Genomic DNA, 17,342 nt, shown 5'->3' with positions numbered 1-17,342 from the left:
GTGCATGCTAAGCACATGCTCTACCACTGAGCTACACCCACTCCCCATGTTCCATAATTATAAATAAAAAACATGGTGAGCTCAAATCAGGAAAATTTTTTATCACCTGGGGAGGTTTAAAGCATTGATTTCATTCTGACTTAGTAAAGGAGAATTTCCTGGAAGTTTATACATTAAATTAGATCACAACTTACGATTTCACTCTGCTTTTCTCTCTTCATCACTGGTTTTCTTTCCCTGTGCCACTTCACCCAGCAGGAGAAAGATTTTCTCCAATTGCTCAAACTCCTTATGATTTCACTAACAATTCATTCATTGAGTAATTCCTTACTAAGTGTTGAAAGAAAGGACAATGTGATTTTGGCATTAGTTTTACGTTAGTTTTTGCAGGAAAGAAGGCATAATCTAGTGAATATGCATGTTGTTAACAGTTATTTTACAATTCCTAGTTAACACTACCTACAGAAAATCTTAAGCATTAAGCATAGTATCTGTTATATGGAAGGCTCTCCATAAATGTGACTATGACTGGAATGAAAAACGAGTAAAAAAGGGAAAGCTACCAGATGGATTTAGAGAGACAGGCAGATACCACGCAGACATCTGTTTTTGCAGTTATATGAAATTATCCATAGACTTCATTTATTTATTCATCAATTTATTTAATCGCTCATTTATTCAATGGGAATTTACTGAACACTTAATAGGTATACAGCAGTGTTGATGAGCTTTGGAGGAAATAAAGATGAACTAAACAAAGGTTCTGCTTTTAAGCTGAATTTGATCTAGTAAAAGAGATCAGACTTGTGTATATATAAATTTAATACAAGGTGATACATGCCAAAAAAGAGTTGTATAAATAAAATGCTAAAGAAACAGAAAGGTGATGAAAATTCTACCTCCAGTTGGGTAACCAAGGTTTGTGAAGTAGGTTACAATGGAAACCAGTGGTGAGATCTGATTAGCATTGGGAAGTACTATTGGGAGACAGGGGAGATGGTATTTTTATCAGGAGAGCCAACCTGACTAGGAGTCGTCAGAGCAAATTTCAAGGCATGTGGATGGTTCAATTTGGCGAGCTGAGGATATGGAGAACCCTCGGCAAAGTGCCAGATCTAGCCTGTAGGTACTCTGCCCCCTTCCTGCGCTCAGTGCTCTCCTGTTTCCTAGGAAACCCTTTGCCACGGGTTCCTCCAGTCTTCCAAACATTTTTTTTTTCCCGGTAAATCAACTTCACTGAAGCATAATTTTGATGAGCTTTTGTCATTCTTGTTTTTTTTTTTTAATTGAAGTACCGTCAGTTACAATGTGTCAGTTTCTGGTATACAGCACAATGTCCCAGTCATGCATATACATACATATATTCATTTTCATATTCTTTTTCATTAAAGGTTATTACAAGATATTGAACATAGTTCCCTGTGCTATAACAGCAGAAACTTTTAACTTTGATGAGCTTTGATGGATGTGATGGATGGATGTACCCGTGCAATCACCTTTACTATCCTGACAGTATTCAAAGTGCTAAACATTTCTACTTCCTCCCAAAGCCTTCTTGTGCCCCTTTATGGTCATTCCTTCCCTTTGTCCCTGGCCCCACATAACACCTGATCTGTTTTCCTTTTTATAACACTTTATCAGGGTTTTTCAATATTGGTATAATTGATGTTAGAGGTTAGATAATTCTTTGTTGTGGGGAAAATGTCCTGTAAATTGTAGGATGTTTTGTGGCATTCTTGGTCTCTACCCACTGAATGCCAATAGCACCACCCCCCTCCCCAGCTGTGACAATTGCCAAATGCCACCCCACCAGGGGGAAAAATCATCTCCAGTGGACAATCATGGCTCTAGATTAAGACGCATTTTCTATAATTTTATACACATGAAATTTTACAGTATGTACTCTTTTGTGTCCGGTTTCTTTCATTCAGTGTACTCATTTTGAAATCCAGCCATGATGTTGCATGTATCAATAGTTCACTCCTTCTTACTGCTGCATAGTCATCCATTGTATGGATATACCACAGTTTACTTATTCATTCATAAGCTGATGATCATTTGAGTTACTTCCAGTGTTTGCCTCCTGTGAATAAAGCTGCTATGAACATTTGTGTGCAAGTCTTTTTGAGGACATACATTTTCATTTCTCTTGGGTAAATACCTAGAAGTGCATTGCTGGGTCCATATGGTGAGTATATGTAACTATATAAGAAACTGCCAAATTTTTTTTTTTGGTAGCAAAAAACCACAGCATATTAAATTCACTCTCAAAACAACCTCCAAGTATACAGTACAATATTGTCAACGACATGCACACTATTGTGCAACAGATCCCTTTAACCTCACCATCCTGAATGATTCCTGCAAAATAAGGGTCCAATTTCTTTCTTTTGCATGTAGATTTCCAGTTTTCCCAACACCATTTGTCGAGAAGAATATTCTTCCTCATTGTGTAGTTTCGACACCCTAGTCACAGAGCATTTGACCAAATATATGAGGGTTTATTTCTGGGCTCTCTGTTCTGTTTCACTGGTCTGTATGTTTCTATGCCAGTACTACACTGTTTTAATTATGGTAGCTTTGTAATATATTTTGAAATTGAGAAATGTGAGGCCTCTAGCTTTGTTCTTCTTAGGATCCTTTTGGCTAGTCAGGGTCCTCTGAGATTCCATATTAATTTTAGGATTTTTTTCCTATTTCTGTAAAAAAATAGCATTGGGATTCTGATGGAGATTGCATTGAATCTGTAGATTGCTTTGGGTAGTATGAACATTTTAACAATATTAAGTTTTCCAATCCACACATAGGAGATATCTTTCCATTTATTGTGTCTTTTAAATCCCTTTCAGAGCAATGTTCTGTAGTTTTTAGTGTAAAAGTTTTTTATCTCCTTAGTTAAGTTTATTCCTAAGTACTTTATTCTTTTTGATGCTGTTGTAAATGAGATTGTTTTCTTAATTTTCTTTTCATGGTTGTTCATTGTTAGTGTATGGAGAAACCACAGATGTGTGTGTGTGTGTGTGTGTGTTTACTGTTTTTTGTGGGGGAGGTAGTTTTGTTGATTTTATTTTCTAATAGATTTACCGGGGTTTTTGTGTGTTTGGTCAAATGCCTTTTCTGCATCAATTGAGATGATCACATTATTTTTATGCTTTGTTCTACTAAAGTGGTGTACCACTTGTGGAGCTCTATGACCCACATCAAGTCAATTTTACATCTGGTACAAGGTAAAGGTTGGTGTTCGTTTTCTCCCAACATTTTTGTAGTCTATTTCTGGTATTACGCTCCCTTATTTTGAAATACCTAGAGTGATTTCCACTTTCCTGACTGGCTTCATTATATATAGGCAATGAGGTTGGAAAGATAGGCTGCAGTAAAACTGAAGAGTGATTTGAATGCCAGGTTGAAGTGTCATGACTTTATCTAATATACATGAATTATATTATATTTATGCATAGAAAGTACTTGCTTAAAAACTACTGAAAGTAAACAATCTCAGTTCCCTTACCAGTAAAATAGTGACAGTAATACTTTTTTGGGAGCCTGTAATGAAATCTGGTACGTTGGGGTGTGTGTGTGTGTGAGAGTGGGTACACACACACCTACACAGGGCTTCACTTCACAGTGTGTCTGGCACGTGCTATGTGAGATAATATGCAGCTATTATTGTATTTAGTACATTGACTGAGAACCTGCTTTCTTCTGATCTCATTAAGCCTCTCGGATTCCTCCTTTGTCTATCAATGTCCTGATGAAGAATGCCCTTTCTTTCCCTGGCACTGTTTCCCCACTGCTTCTGTACTGTTCTATTTCTTCTGTGTTACTGATGTAGGTGGCTGCATCAACCTTTCGTAAAGAGCTCAATTGCCATGTGACAGCCTTATTCCTCCTATGTGTACAAGTGTCACCCTGTTACAAGATAGTCCGATATAAGAGCCAAGAGAAACTGGAGAACAGGCTCTGATGGAAACACAGAGTTTAGTTTAAAGGTCAAGTCGCGGGACACAGCGAAGTAGGGAATTCTTTACTTCACTCTGGGGGGGGGGTGGGGTGCGGAGGACAGAAATAGGAACAGTTTCTTACACGTAATGTTTTCAAAAAGAAAGAAGCATTTTAAATGGTGAATCTGTTGAAATACAAGTCCTCAAGCAGAGCGCAAGCAAATTACAAGGTAAATCAACAGCTCAGCCAGGGACTGAACACTGCCAGGAGCACGTTCGGGGCTCTACAGACAGGTGTCATTTCACAGCAACCTGTTCTACTACCACAACCGATTTAAGGTTTTTTAAAAATTTTTTAATTTTAAAAAACTGAAGTATAAGATTAAAGGTTTTTAACATAGTTGTTTCCAACCCTTCTGACTACCTACTATCCCATAAAACACATGGAGACACCTGTTTAAAAAACTTCAAGACTGCAAGTCATTTGTTTGGAAGAACCCCAGATGGCCTCGACTTTCTCCAGTAAATACTGCATCATTCACTTTTGGCTGGTTGGAGAACAGGTCACAACCTGGTGTTCTGGGGCTGGAGGGGTGGGCTCAAAGCAGTGGCACCAATAAGCCCTCAAGGACTGACGGACTCACTCGGAGCTGAAGAAGGCAGGCCTGATGTTTTGAACCAGATCATGAGTTGGTGTCGCAACAATAAATTACTGAAATCCACCTAGAGGGATGTGTTTACTCGCCTCCCTGGAAAACCTAATGGATTCTATCTGATGCATATAATAGCAGGAGCAGTGTGCCAGTCATGCATGTTATTTAATCGTAACCTAACCCATTCCTCTGGCTCACACAATGCAATTTCCAGCTCTTTGTGTTTAGAACAAAACCCAGAATTTTAATCAATATTTGGCCGTGCAACGGGGATCCCTCACCATGAGTTTCAGGGTGAAAATAAAGGAGGTACAAAGAGGTCAGCTGTTCAACAAGGGGACGTGAAAAGGCAGAGGGAATGAGGGGGCACACTGAAATGGCCAGACATCGGTCTGCATGCCGCTCCCTTGGGGAAAGAAACCATTGCTCTTCTAATCTCTTGTGCCTCCTTCCGCTTTGTTTCGTGGCCAAGCAGATAAAGCTGGAAGAGCCTTAGTGCTTATTTCATCACGTACTTGGCCAATCAAATAAGATGATGGATAGAAAGCATTCAGCCCAGTTTCTTGTTCAGACAAGATCTTAATAAAATACAGACTGGGGTGGGGGAGGGGGTAGCTCAGTGGTAGAGCGCATGCTTACCATGCATGAGGTCCTGGGTTCAATCCCCAATATCTCCATTAAAAATACATAAATAGAATTTTAAAAACCACACAGGCTATAATGGTGCTAATGATATAGCTGGAGCTGCTGTTCAGCCGTTGTTTGAAGACAGATGAACCCACCCTGTCCCCTTTGTAAGGGAGGAGGCAGATAAGGAACCTGCCGCCACGTGCTGGTCGGATGGAACAACGCTTATTATGCCCGTGTTGAGACTGGGTCGTCTAACTCCTAAAACTGCCCTTTCCAATTGTATATTTCCCCTGTATGAGCACCTTCTCAAACTTTTTAAAAAATGCCATCTTCCGTTTTGATGAACATAAAAATCTTACTCCCCTCCAGGAAGGCTTTGAGCCCACATCCTCCCACAACCTGGCCTTTTAGAATCACTGCTATCTTTCCTGAATCCCCTCTTGTAAGAGACACTTTGTTGAACTTTAGAGTCAGTATTTAAAAAATGATTTACATCTTGGTGCTTTCCAGATATAAAATTAACTCATTATTTCATGGGAGGTTTTTTTCCCAGACACACTATCATCTACCCCCAATCACTGGGTCAAAAGAGTGAAACCCCTTAATACTTCATCTGGGTTTGGTACTTCTTTGAAAATCTCATGCTACCATGAAGCAGATTTTTTCTTTCTTTTTTTTAGTGTGGAGAGATACTAAAAAATGATTTAAAAAAAAAAAAGAGCAGGGAATAATAATGACTAATTACCAGTGCATTGAGTCTTTATTGAAATCATTGGTTAAATCCTCTCATTTACTTCATTAATCTGATCTTCATTTCCTGGAAAGCCCAAACAAAACAAAACAAACGTCTGGCAGCTACGATTAACTTCACCTCTCTTAAGGTGATACAACCAGGGAGCGGGAGGGACCTGAACTTCACTAGGCTCTATGCAGGGCACTTTTCACTGATGAGCTCAAGAAAACAAAGAGTTTAAACTTGCATCTTTACTGCATACTGTGTACACACATATTGAATTGTACACACAAAAGGGTCTGGATACTAAAAACCCAAAGGAAAGGAAGGGCATGGCCAACTTGAACCTTGACAATGGCAGTCTGCATCCTCACTTGGCCTCTAGTAAGTGGGATGGGAGAGCTGGGTGACTCTCCTCTTGGCTCCCGGAGCTTCCTTCCCATCCAGGAAGGGTGAGGCCAGAGGTTGGAGCAAAATCCTGCCCTCACAGTCCCCCTCTTTCTCTGAAGAGCACCTGGACTCCACAATATTCTTGATGCCTGACTAACAGTGCTGCCTTATGTCATCTTTTAAATAAATATTCCACCCACGGATGTGTTTTCTCTTTCCTAGAGCAGACTGTTAGCTGTAAGAGGGCAGGGGCTTATTTTGCATGGACACTGTCAAACCTCCATCCCCCATGCAATACAAATAAAAAGAAATACAATGGTTATCACCTGAATGCATTGAAGAAATGGATGGGAAGATCTGAAGAAATCTTGTGGTGTTTTGAAGGCTAAAAACATTGAGGAGGGACACTCCTACTCTTCTGATTTCAGTGCTATGTGGAGTCCGTCACACTATGGCTTCAGGCGAGCCCACAGGATAGGCTAAGGGAAACAAGATCTGGACCTGACAGTAAGTAAACCAGGTATTCACGTATTTATATGGCCCAGGAATCTTATTCCTGCTCTTCCCATCCCCTCCACCTTAGTAGGTATCTTCTAAGACCATTTTCTGGTTTCTTACGTCTCTCAACTGGTTTCAGAATTATGCTCAGCTCCTCCCTGAGAAGGGGGGGCCCCCTGTGCGGAATCCTGTCCCTGTGGCTGGCAGAGGTGGGGGTGTGGCCAAGCCAGCTGTTTTGCCAGTGGCTTGTTAAACTTGAACATGAGGAGAACTGAAAAGGTACCATTTATAGTTGGACAATCATGACTAAGTGGACATGTCTATGATAAACACAGAGTCAGGAAAATGACTGAAAACCCAGCAATTTTCTCATCTGAAGAATGGAAAAATCCAAGCCAGGAGTATTTCATCCTAATATTCCTGAATACGTGTTCAGAGGCCAAATGCCCTGAACAAGCCTGATGGGAGTTTCTGGAATTTAACATGGGGGTTAAATTCTTAGCATTTCCTGCACCAGCCCAAGTGATCATTCGTCTCTCTCTTTTGTAAACTAATGAAAGCTACAGAAATCCCTTATGTAGACAAAGACTTTAGCAGATCTGGCAAACGAGACCTATTTTTAAAAAAGAGCACTTGGGCAAAGTAACATCTACTTTGTACACACCTGTTTTACATCTGTCAGAATCTAAAGTTTTTCAGAGGAGGGACAATTTTATCCTAGCTCAAAATAGGCATCAAGAAATACTACACTAAATCACTCACATCATCAGCAAAATGGTTTTGTTTAATTAATAAACAGACTTCCAGATTAACCTCTGGCTGTGGTCTTCTAGATATTTTAAGAGTATTTAACAAAGTCATTTTCCCCTAGTTATTCTTAATATGTTTTGAAATTTTGCACAACAGAAAGTCACTTCAACATGTGGTCCATGTATATTTTTTTTTTGGATTTTTTTTTTTTTTAAGAATCATGCTGCTGCTCTTTGGAATGATTATTGATGTTTATAATGTACCCCCCTCACCCTCTTTTTTTATTCTACAGCTGGTTTACATACTTGTCTGGGCCAGAGCTCCTGCCTGACTCCCTTTGGTGGCTGTGTGCTGTGTTAAGCACTTTGTCCATGTTTCCCAGTAGCACACGGCCAATGAACATTTTGAACTTGTATTTTTAAAGAATCTGCAGCCAGGAGAATAGCCTGCATCCCAAACAGGAGGTGTTCTATCCTGGGAGAGGTCCTACCATGTAGTCTTCAATGTTCCTTTTTTTCCCCTGTTCTTCCTACTTGCAAGTATTTTCTGTTACTTTGCTACAGAGGAACAGCAGCCTGAGACTATTTCTAAAGTCTCCTGTAACGTGGGATGCTTTGTCAATAATGGTAAATATGGAGCAGAGCGGTGAAAAATCCATGAGCCCCCAAATTGCGTATAACTCGCTCATCTGGTGTGGAGCTGAGTCTCCACAGGTCTCATGGGAGCATCTTCAATTCCAGGGAAGTCCCAGGGAGGGCAGCTCTCATCCCTCGGATCCATAAGCCTGGCAAAAAGCAGCGAGGGTCCTTTACCTCTGCTGATCCTGTGCCTTAACCCGGTGACTCCCAGGTTGCCTTTGGTTTTCTTCCACGCCCCCTAAGAGCAAATCTCCTAGAGAGGAATGGGGGCAGGGGGCGGGGGGCAGGGGGGAGAGTGAGTGGGGACACAGTAAGCGCTGGTTGGGATTTCTGAGACTGTTTGAATATTTTCTCCTGAAAACACTGACTATAATTCCAGCATCAGAATGTTTCCTTTTTGCCAGCTGCATTTATAGAGCTAGGGCTTCTCTAGGGGGAGAAGGGATGCCTATGCAGGCACCGAGGGAGCCCGGGAAGTGGAAGATGAGCAGATTGTAAGCACAGACACGATCACTGTAAAAGCAAAGTCCCAACAACATGTCTCGGAGAATAAAAACATATTTGACTCAAAGAAATTAGCGATCTACACCATGAGGGTTAAGTCACGGTTGCAAACTTTTCATTGTTTATCAAGACAGAAAAAAGAAAAGCAAAGAAAGACAGAGTTCCTACCATTATTACCTCCCTCCCAAGTGTTAAGCTCCCCCAACATAATTTCTACACTTTATCTTTGGTGGAAGTTAATGCCGCTTAGCCGCCACCAACTAATTAGTGCTATTTTGCAGATCTTAGCTGCCAGGAACCCAAAGGAACTATAAAATGTAACTTGTTGCCTGATTCTTTCCCATTTAGCAGTTAATTTTGACACTAAAGACCTCTTTCCTCAGTAAAATTATATATCTGAGAAAACCAATTGTGATTCTTTTCAAATTCATCTTTGGCTCTACTGGATCAAGGACTTGCTTTAATATCTCAGACTGTGAAAGTATTTTCTCTACAGAAAACAGTTCCTTTTGCCAGTGGGCAATTCTGGACTTACTGCTTATGCTTACAAAGTAATTGAATGCCTACATCACAGCGTGCAGGTTACATGTCAGGTGCACAAGTTTTCACGAGCAAAGGAGGGATTACTATAACAATAAAAAGACTGTGGCCTCTGTCCCATGGAGCGATGCTGGCTTCCAGGGCTAAACTTCCATCAAGATCACAAACAAGGCAGGACTGAATAAAAATGTACTTGTATTTTCTATGGACTTCCTTTTGGCCTTGGGATCAGCGTCCCAGGGACCAGTGGTCATCTTTATTGCAGGCATCGAGTGACAGTGTGGGGTTTGTGAAGAAGGACCCACCCAGGGACCAGTCATACAAAACCACCCTCAGGCGTTCAGTTGGGAAATTCTCAAAGCTCAGTTGGCAAGAAAGAGGTAAAGTTAGTTAGACTGAAGGGAATGTTCCAATTCCGGTAGCCCTGAATAAAACTGATTATCGGGGTAGGTACAGACAACATTTAAACGGACTGTTGGGGTAAGACGACATTTAAGATGTGGGAGTCGTCCAGGTTTTGTCCTCCTTGGGCGGACATTCTGGGGGAGTGGCACATGTTTTCCAGCTCTGGTTTTTAGAAAAACTTGCATAGGAAGCCTGGTAAGGAGGACTGTTCTCAGTCACCCCTGAAAATTGTGATTTAGTATACCTAGGGTAGAGCCAGGGTCTGCATGGTAGTTACAGCCCAAGCAGGAGTTCAGACAACACTTGACAAATTCCAGTGTGTGGGAAAGACCCTGGGCTTCGGAGAGGGACAAGAGCCCTCATCCCAGCCTGACACCTACTCAACGGATGACTTTTGAAGAGGGTCCAGGCCTGCTCTCCACTTCAGTTTCTTATAGGTAAAAGAGTGATGTGTAATTGTAAAGGGTAAATCAAATACATAAAGTTCTCTGCAAGTAGTTACTTACAGTGAAAAAGAATATGAAAACGAATATATGTGTGTTCATGTATGACTGAAGCACTGTGCTGTACACCAGAAATTGACACAACACTGTAAACTGACTATACGTTAATACATATATATATACAAAAAAATCCTTGGTGCATGGTATATACTTAATAAGGTCTGAGTTCCCGCTCCCTCTTCCTCTGTCTGATAATAAGAGGACTTTTTTTTGGATGCTTTTAATGAACCAGGGGCTTTTCTAAGAAGTTTTTATTACATTTAATCCTGTGAGGTAGGTGTTCTCATGACTCCATTTTACAGGTGAGAAATGGAGGTGCAGACAGGTTGAGCCCACGGTTACACAGGCAGCAGGTGGCGGGGCCAGGCCTTGGCTTGGCTCTACTGCTGAGAACTCACCTTATTTTCAGGGGTATAAATTAGGGACAGAAAATTTCAAAACCTCTCTCTGCTGTATATTTCACTTTCTAGCAGCTTTCCCATTCAGTCATGTCCCCGATGTGTCACAGTCTGAAGGGGACACTCAGTGTGGACACAAGCACCTGCAAGTGTGACCTGGCTGTATAATGCGTCATTCTATTGTAGGGCACAGGTATGAGGAATCACTATTTCTCAAACATGGAACTGCTTTACATGTAGGGGCACATGTCCTCTTCCCAGATATTAGACAGCCTTTAGGACTCTTAAAGAAACAAAATGATGTACACGTTTGTTTGAGGAGTGGTTCCCTTTCTGACAAGTGAAGCTGGAACCATAGTTTCATTTTTAGGAGTAATACATTGAGAGTCATGACCAGGAACTTCAATTATCCCTGCTGAGAAGTGGTTAACTACTGTGACAGAAAGTGGACAGTACTGAGTCGTATACAGGTGCGCGTGTGTGCAGGTGCATCATCTGAACACAGAGACGTGTATGTGTGTGTAAGCACCGCGTGAGGCACTCTGCACATGACACACGACATGCAGGTATGAACGTGTGTGTATGCATGTGTCTGTGTGTGCAGGCAGGTGCACATCTGGCCTTGGAATGCAGTATGTGCCCATACGTGCATGTTCCTACAGACGACACCTGTGTGCCCATGATGCAAGAGGTTGCTTATCCTACTGCACAGATTTTCTTCAACTTGGTAACAGAGAAGACAAGCTTTTTAACCCACTGTGTTTCTGCTTAAACTTGGACTTTCAAATGCAATTTTCTAATGAACTCATTTAAATAACAGCTGCATTATTATTCTGGTATAATTTTTCCTTAAAAAATTCATTCCACCTTTGCTGCTGCCCAGCAGGAGTTTCGGTGCAGCCAGTACTCTCTTGTGCTGACAGCTCTGATTAAGGCATAAGCATTTATATAAATGAAAGATATGTTTGAAAAAAAAGAAATCTGATGGAATGTTAGTCTACAAATCTACTCATCACTCCTCCGTGCTGTGAACATCAGTTACCAGGGCGAGTGTTAACTGTGGATGTCGCTGCTTAATAGGCACACACATGATCGGCCTGGGTGATGTACCAAAAGGTATTATTTTAATGAGACCCGACAGGACAATTCAAAACAGTGATTGTCCCTGAGACAGCAGTGCCTATGAAGGAAGCACTGTTGCCCCAAGACTGTCCCTTCGTCCCTACATTTGGGGTTGCAGAGCTGTGGTGAACTGCAGACGGCACGCCTTGCCTTGGGGCTGCTACAGCTCAGATCCAGCCAATAGCCACCATCAGGGAATGACATCCAGGATTGCTGTTGCTTCCAATACTTTCTGAGTTGGAAATTCAGATTGTTATGGAAACCCTTGACATACTTAAATGCTGCCTACTCATTGAACGTTATCAGAAACATTCTCAGGGCCAAACCCAGCCCATCTGCAGGCAGGAGTCACATATGACATCGCTTTGCTCCCCTGGCCTAGAATAATTTCTGGGAATCCCTAGAGATCTATTTCCTAGTGGTTTGGGTGAGGAACCAAGGCCCTGGGGATTGGTGGTGGATGTGTGCGTGCATGTAGACATGTGTGAGGCCACGTGCATGTATGTGTGCATGCTGTGTGCACAGGGAACTTGGTTTGCTTCTCACCCTGGTGTCCTGGTGTGTGCTCCTTGGGAAGCCTCCAGAGAGAGGAGGAAGAACAGATCCCCATCCTGGCGTTCTGGCTTATCCAGACCTAGCTGATCACCACTCCTGTGTCCTGGATGGAGCTGGGGAGGAGAGCTGGGCTCACTTACTTAACCACAATATATTTTCTTTTCTTTAGAAGTTAACTTGCAAATTTTCCCCTCCACAGGAGGAAGTGCAGTAAGGCCCACCCCAAATGAAGTCGGTGAGTTAGATATTTCTGCATTTTATTTTAATTTTTAAAAAATATTTAAAAACTTTTATTTCATTTTTTCCCCCCTTAACAGAGGCACTGGGGATTGAACCCAGGACCTCGTGTATGCCAAGCACACGTTCTAGCCCTGAGCTATACCCCCACCCCGAATACATCTGTATTTTAAAGGGTCTCCTACTGGATTCTTTTTGTGGGGGTATGGGATCCATGAGCTGAAAACTTGGGAGTTTTATATCAATGGGTACTTCCAAAAGTTTTGCCCTGAGTTGTTCCCCAAGGTTTCACTTATGAACACAAAAAGCACACCAAGAATTGGCAAATCCGAACTTACAAGTTTATCCACAGATCACTTGTTTGTCGGTCTGTATGCTCAAAACACTCTCTAAGATTACCGCAAGGGCTGCTGTCTGCTGAATGTAACCAACACGGAGCCACGTGTAGAAAGACGTGATTCTGACTTTCTAGGAACTGACACCAGTGGGTTGACTGACTGACTGATGGGCTGCCTGGTGATGATGCTGATAATCTGAGAGGTTTTTCTCTGTAAATGGCGCTATAAGGACAGTCGTCGTTTTATATGAGACCATGGTAATAAAGATCGTAGATTATAACTCAGTAGTCCTCAAGTGATCAATTAATGGAAAAGATAAGTAACTAAAAGCGAGCATGCAGTTCTGGCTCAGGAAGTAAAGTAATTCCGGTCATTGATGAAGAGCAAGGTAACATTCGTTTCCATCTCCACAGGCAAATGAATGAGGGTACAACCTAGAGCCACTGGCCTTGGAGTCTACCAGAGAAAGGGGGTCTGCAGGTATTTTTTCCAAGACATTTCCAGTGCACCGAAAGGTACCTGTGATGAGTCCTTCCAATGTGCGTTCTCCTGGGGAGGTGGTGCACAGGGGAGGGAGGGAGGTAGTGTTTATGATTTATGGAGGGCCAGGCACCGAACCAGCAGCTGGATACGCACTGATTCCTTTCCTGCTCACAACAAACCTGTGAGGTGGATTCTGTTTGGACAGTTTTAAAGACAAGGAGATTGAAGCCCCGGGAGAGAATTCATTGACCACAGCTAAGTCACTGAACAACCAGGATTTGAGCCCTGATCTACCCGATGCAAAGGACAACTGATTTTCCTAAGCCTCTGTTACCTCTCAGTAGGGTCATCTTCACCCACCATGAGTTCACATGAAGTAAGAAGAGTAGTGCCGATTGTATAAAACCAAAAATGAGGAGCTTCATTTAAGCTGCACGGGTTCCTGGGCACTTGGGTTTACGGCATTCCCAGAGCATTTGCAGAAAGGATGCACAGTCAGGCCTCGGAGTCTTTCTCCATCACATTTCCCTCTGCTGCATTTTCTGCCACTTTGTCTCCCTCTGCTGCTTCTCATCTCCCGTTTCTGCTGTGTAGTCCCATATCAATAATGATAAATAATAAATCACCAATCCATTTCTACAAGGCATTAGTCTCCCTCCTGCCTCCTGACAGGGGACCAGTTTAGCATCTGTGCTCCCTGTCACATGGGGGTGGGGTCACAGTGTTGTCCCAGAGGAACTGGCTATAGGAAGCTCAACTGCGGGTGCTTTGGTCCAGCTTGAATGTCCTTGGCAGAATGTACACCTATGTTTCTCATAAGCACACAGAACACACAGATATAGTTGAATACGGTCTCTTCCACTTCTAACTAGTGCTAATGCTGGTTTCCTTTAAAATTCAGCATATTCATTCATGTATTCAACTAATGTTACTGAGTCTGACTGTAGCCATAAACAGTGTTGGGTTTTGGAACATGAAGTCAAAAAGCCACGCTTTAAGTCACCCCTCTAAGGTTAGTGGGGTGATAGACACTTTCTCAAGAAACAGTAACAGAGGTAATCGTTTGAAAGGAGAGTTTCTAGAAGCATCACCAGATTCTGCGGAGAGCAGCAGAGAAGGCATCTCAGAGAACACAGCAGATGAGATGTGCCTGAAGGATATGCACGACTTGGCAGCTGGAGGGAGAGGAGATGGGGGCAGGCAGTGTGTCTGGAACCACCAGCGGCTTAGAAATGCTTCCGTGTTAAGCCGGCCAGCTGGGAGAGGCAAAAAAAATCAGGGAGGGAGATGCAGAGGCCACGTGCTTAATGATTTGTTTAGATTAGCCAGCTTGAGATTTTAACCCATGGCTGATAAAAATGTTTCGAGCAAAACCGCACTAGGATGGGGTTTCTATAGAGGATTATCTAGGAAGCAGGATGAGGACAGTCTGGAGGCTGGTAAGGCTTGAAACAGAGAGAGAAACGGCAGCCAACAGCCCGTGGGGAAAACCAAGGTTGGAGATGATGAGGTCTTGAATTACAGCAGTGCAGGGGGAAACGGCACAGGGAGAGGTATTTAAAAAGCAGAATGAATGTGAGACGGTGACTATTTGCCTGTGGAAGGCAACAGAATGACAAAAACAGAGGTAACCTCAAGCTTATTGGCTTGACCACTGAGAAATACATTCACTGAAAAAACTGAAGTCACAAAACACTGACTTACTGCAAATACAACACAAATGTTGTGTTGCAAACATAACCATGCAAAAAGGAAACACTTACAAAGTTTGGTACCAAACACATTTTCTGAAGCCAGGTACGCCATGCGAGGCCGTCATTTTTCACTCGAGTAAAAAGCATGTTTTGCGAGAGGGCTGCTAATACAGACTGTGTGATGAATAAATGGATTAAGTCTTCAACGGCATGTTAATTGACCCTTTTTGCTTTTCCTTATTTTTAAACTTCATTTTTAAATCAAATTAAAATTTTTTCAATTTTTATTTCACATCAAGAACATAGTGTAACAAGACGAAGTTATTTTATCTTTCCCTCCTTCTATGGAAATTTTCACTCTGCTCTGTTTTTTTAATTTCCAAGAGCTCTTTCTCATTCTTGGAAAATTTCTATCATCTGTTTCTTTTCCATGGATGCAATATTATTCCATATCTCTGTAAGGACACAAATGACAATTTACAGAATTCTGCTCTCTGAATTATCTTGGTTTCCTTGGAGTTTAGTTTTATTTGTTATGTTCTCTCTCTCAGATTTCATGGCTTCTTGCAGTTATTTAGCCACCTCTGCCCTCCATTCATATTTGCACATGAGGCACTATGATTAAGTGGGGCTCGCCAACTAGGGAGGACACCTTAGAAAGGGCCTGAGGCAACAACCGGGCTGCTCTGGATGGGGGAGGCCATCTAGGGGACCTAACTGCTCTTAACCCAGTCTGTCACCTAATCTCGTGAGCACCACTCCGTCTCGCAGCCTTCCCTGGTACCTGGTGCCCTAGACACTGAGTTAACTGCAAACCTGCTAGCTTTTCATTGGCTTCTCCCTTAGAAGGCACTTAGATTTCAACTTTCCCCACTTCACTAAGTGAATTTCCACTCATTTATCTTCCAAAATTTGCTGCCATCTTTTCTCTGTCCTTAGTGTCCATGTAGGTTTATACCTTTTATGAACCCTTTGGTGCGACTTTGTGGGGCAGCAGAGATAAACCTGTGGGTTCAAACTGTCATGGAGAGACAGAAATCTTGCACAGTTTCTAGGTGATTCCTTTACCAAGACCAGTTTTCCTGATGCCCTTGAGTTTTAAGTCTTCTCATATGGGCTTTGATTCAATTTCTAACTCTGTACTATTGATTTACTACTGATTTGAAACAAGTGAGTTTTTCTGGAATATCTTGATAGGGAACCAGTTTAACCATGTGGTGAAATACTGGAGAGACAATTGGGCTGAGGCAGGGACTTGATGGATGTTATTATTTTTGGGGGGGGGAATAATTAGGCTTATTAATTTAATTTTTTATTGTTGTCATTAAGTGGAGTACTGGGGATTGAACCTAGGACCTCATGCATGCTAGGCATGCACTCTACCACTGAGCTATACCCTCCCTCTGGATGTTACTGTTTGTTTCTACTGTGCCGGACTGTTAGGAAGACAGAACAAGATAGTATGGGTGAAGTATGCTTTGAGATCTTAGGAAGAATGATCAGTCAATGAATTTATTTCTTTCTGCCAGAAGAGAGCCAGCCTCAAATCCTTGAAAGATGATATCAAGATTTCTTATACCTTTTGCTTTAATGACAGATGGAGACGAACTATTAAACTAAAAGTTCTTTACAAAATATTTTTTTGCATCATCATTTCAGAGTCATAAAGACAGAGAACAAGTCACTTTTTAGCATTCGACTTGTGGAACAGTTCAACTAAATCCTTAATAAAACATCTGAAGCTTAAATAATTTAGTGACATGTAAAACAGAATTAGTTCTAAAATATTTAGATGGACTGGAGCTATTCTTGGGTGATGATCACTAATTTCCTTTGAAATTATGTGACAGATACACGGATGGATTCACATGGAGTGTGGCCCACCCGGAAATGGGGGCCAGTGAGACGGGCTTTCTTCCTTAGTCTGAGAGCAACAACTCGGAAAGTGCTGCTTCTGCCTCAGCGCCTGCACTTGTGAAACAGAGACGGTGTCATGTTGTTGTATACTGCCTCCCCGAGAAGAGAAAATGAGATGACATGTGTGGTACTTACTACATTACAAAAAGCATTATGAACGTGCAAAAGACACGTGTAGACTTGCGATTAAACATCAAACTGTGTATTCACATACAGGTAAATACATAAATACAGACATGCAAACACCAACATCACTCTCTACTGAAGAAACACAGTGCCTTTTTCTAAGCGTTGTTTGCCCACCGTCTAGCATTAATACTAAAAACAGAATACAAAAGGGTTGCTCTGCATGGTATTTTTGTTTACGTGACATGCCGTCTGCCTGTTGAGGGCATCAACCACAGCTGTTACTG

At 42.0% G+C, this 17,342-nt stretch overlaps 1 protein-coding gene and 1 non-coding gene across 2 annotated transcripts in view; one reads left to right on the top strand and one right to left on the bottom strand.

Moving 5' to 3' along the window:
- RNF150 (ring finger protein 150) overlaps positions 1-17,342 on the bottom strand; it is a 225,517-nt gene that overhangs the window by 18,496 nt on the left and 189,679 nt on the right. The window lies entirely within an intron of this gene.
- On the top strand, positions 5,203-5,271 carry TRNAG-ACC (transfer RNA glycine (anticodon ACC)). The gene has a single exon. It is a non-coding gene; the product is annotated as a tRNA-Gly (tRNA).

This window comes from Camelus bactrianus, chromosome 2 (genome assembly GCF_048773025.1).
Source record: "Camelus bactrianus isolate YW-2024 breed Bactrian camel chromosome 2, ASM4877302v1, whole genome shotgun sequence".
Taxonomy (NCBI): domain Eukaryota; kingdom Metazoa; phylum Chordata; class Mammalia; order Artiodactyla; family Camelidae; genus Camelus; species Camelus bactrianus.
This window is presented reverse-complemented; position numbering and strand designations above follow the sequence as displayed.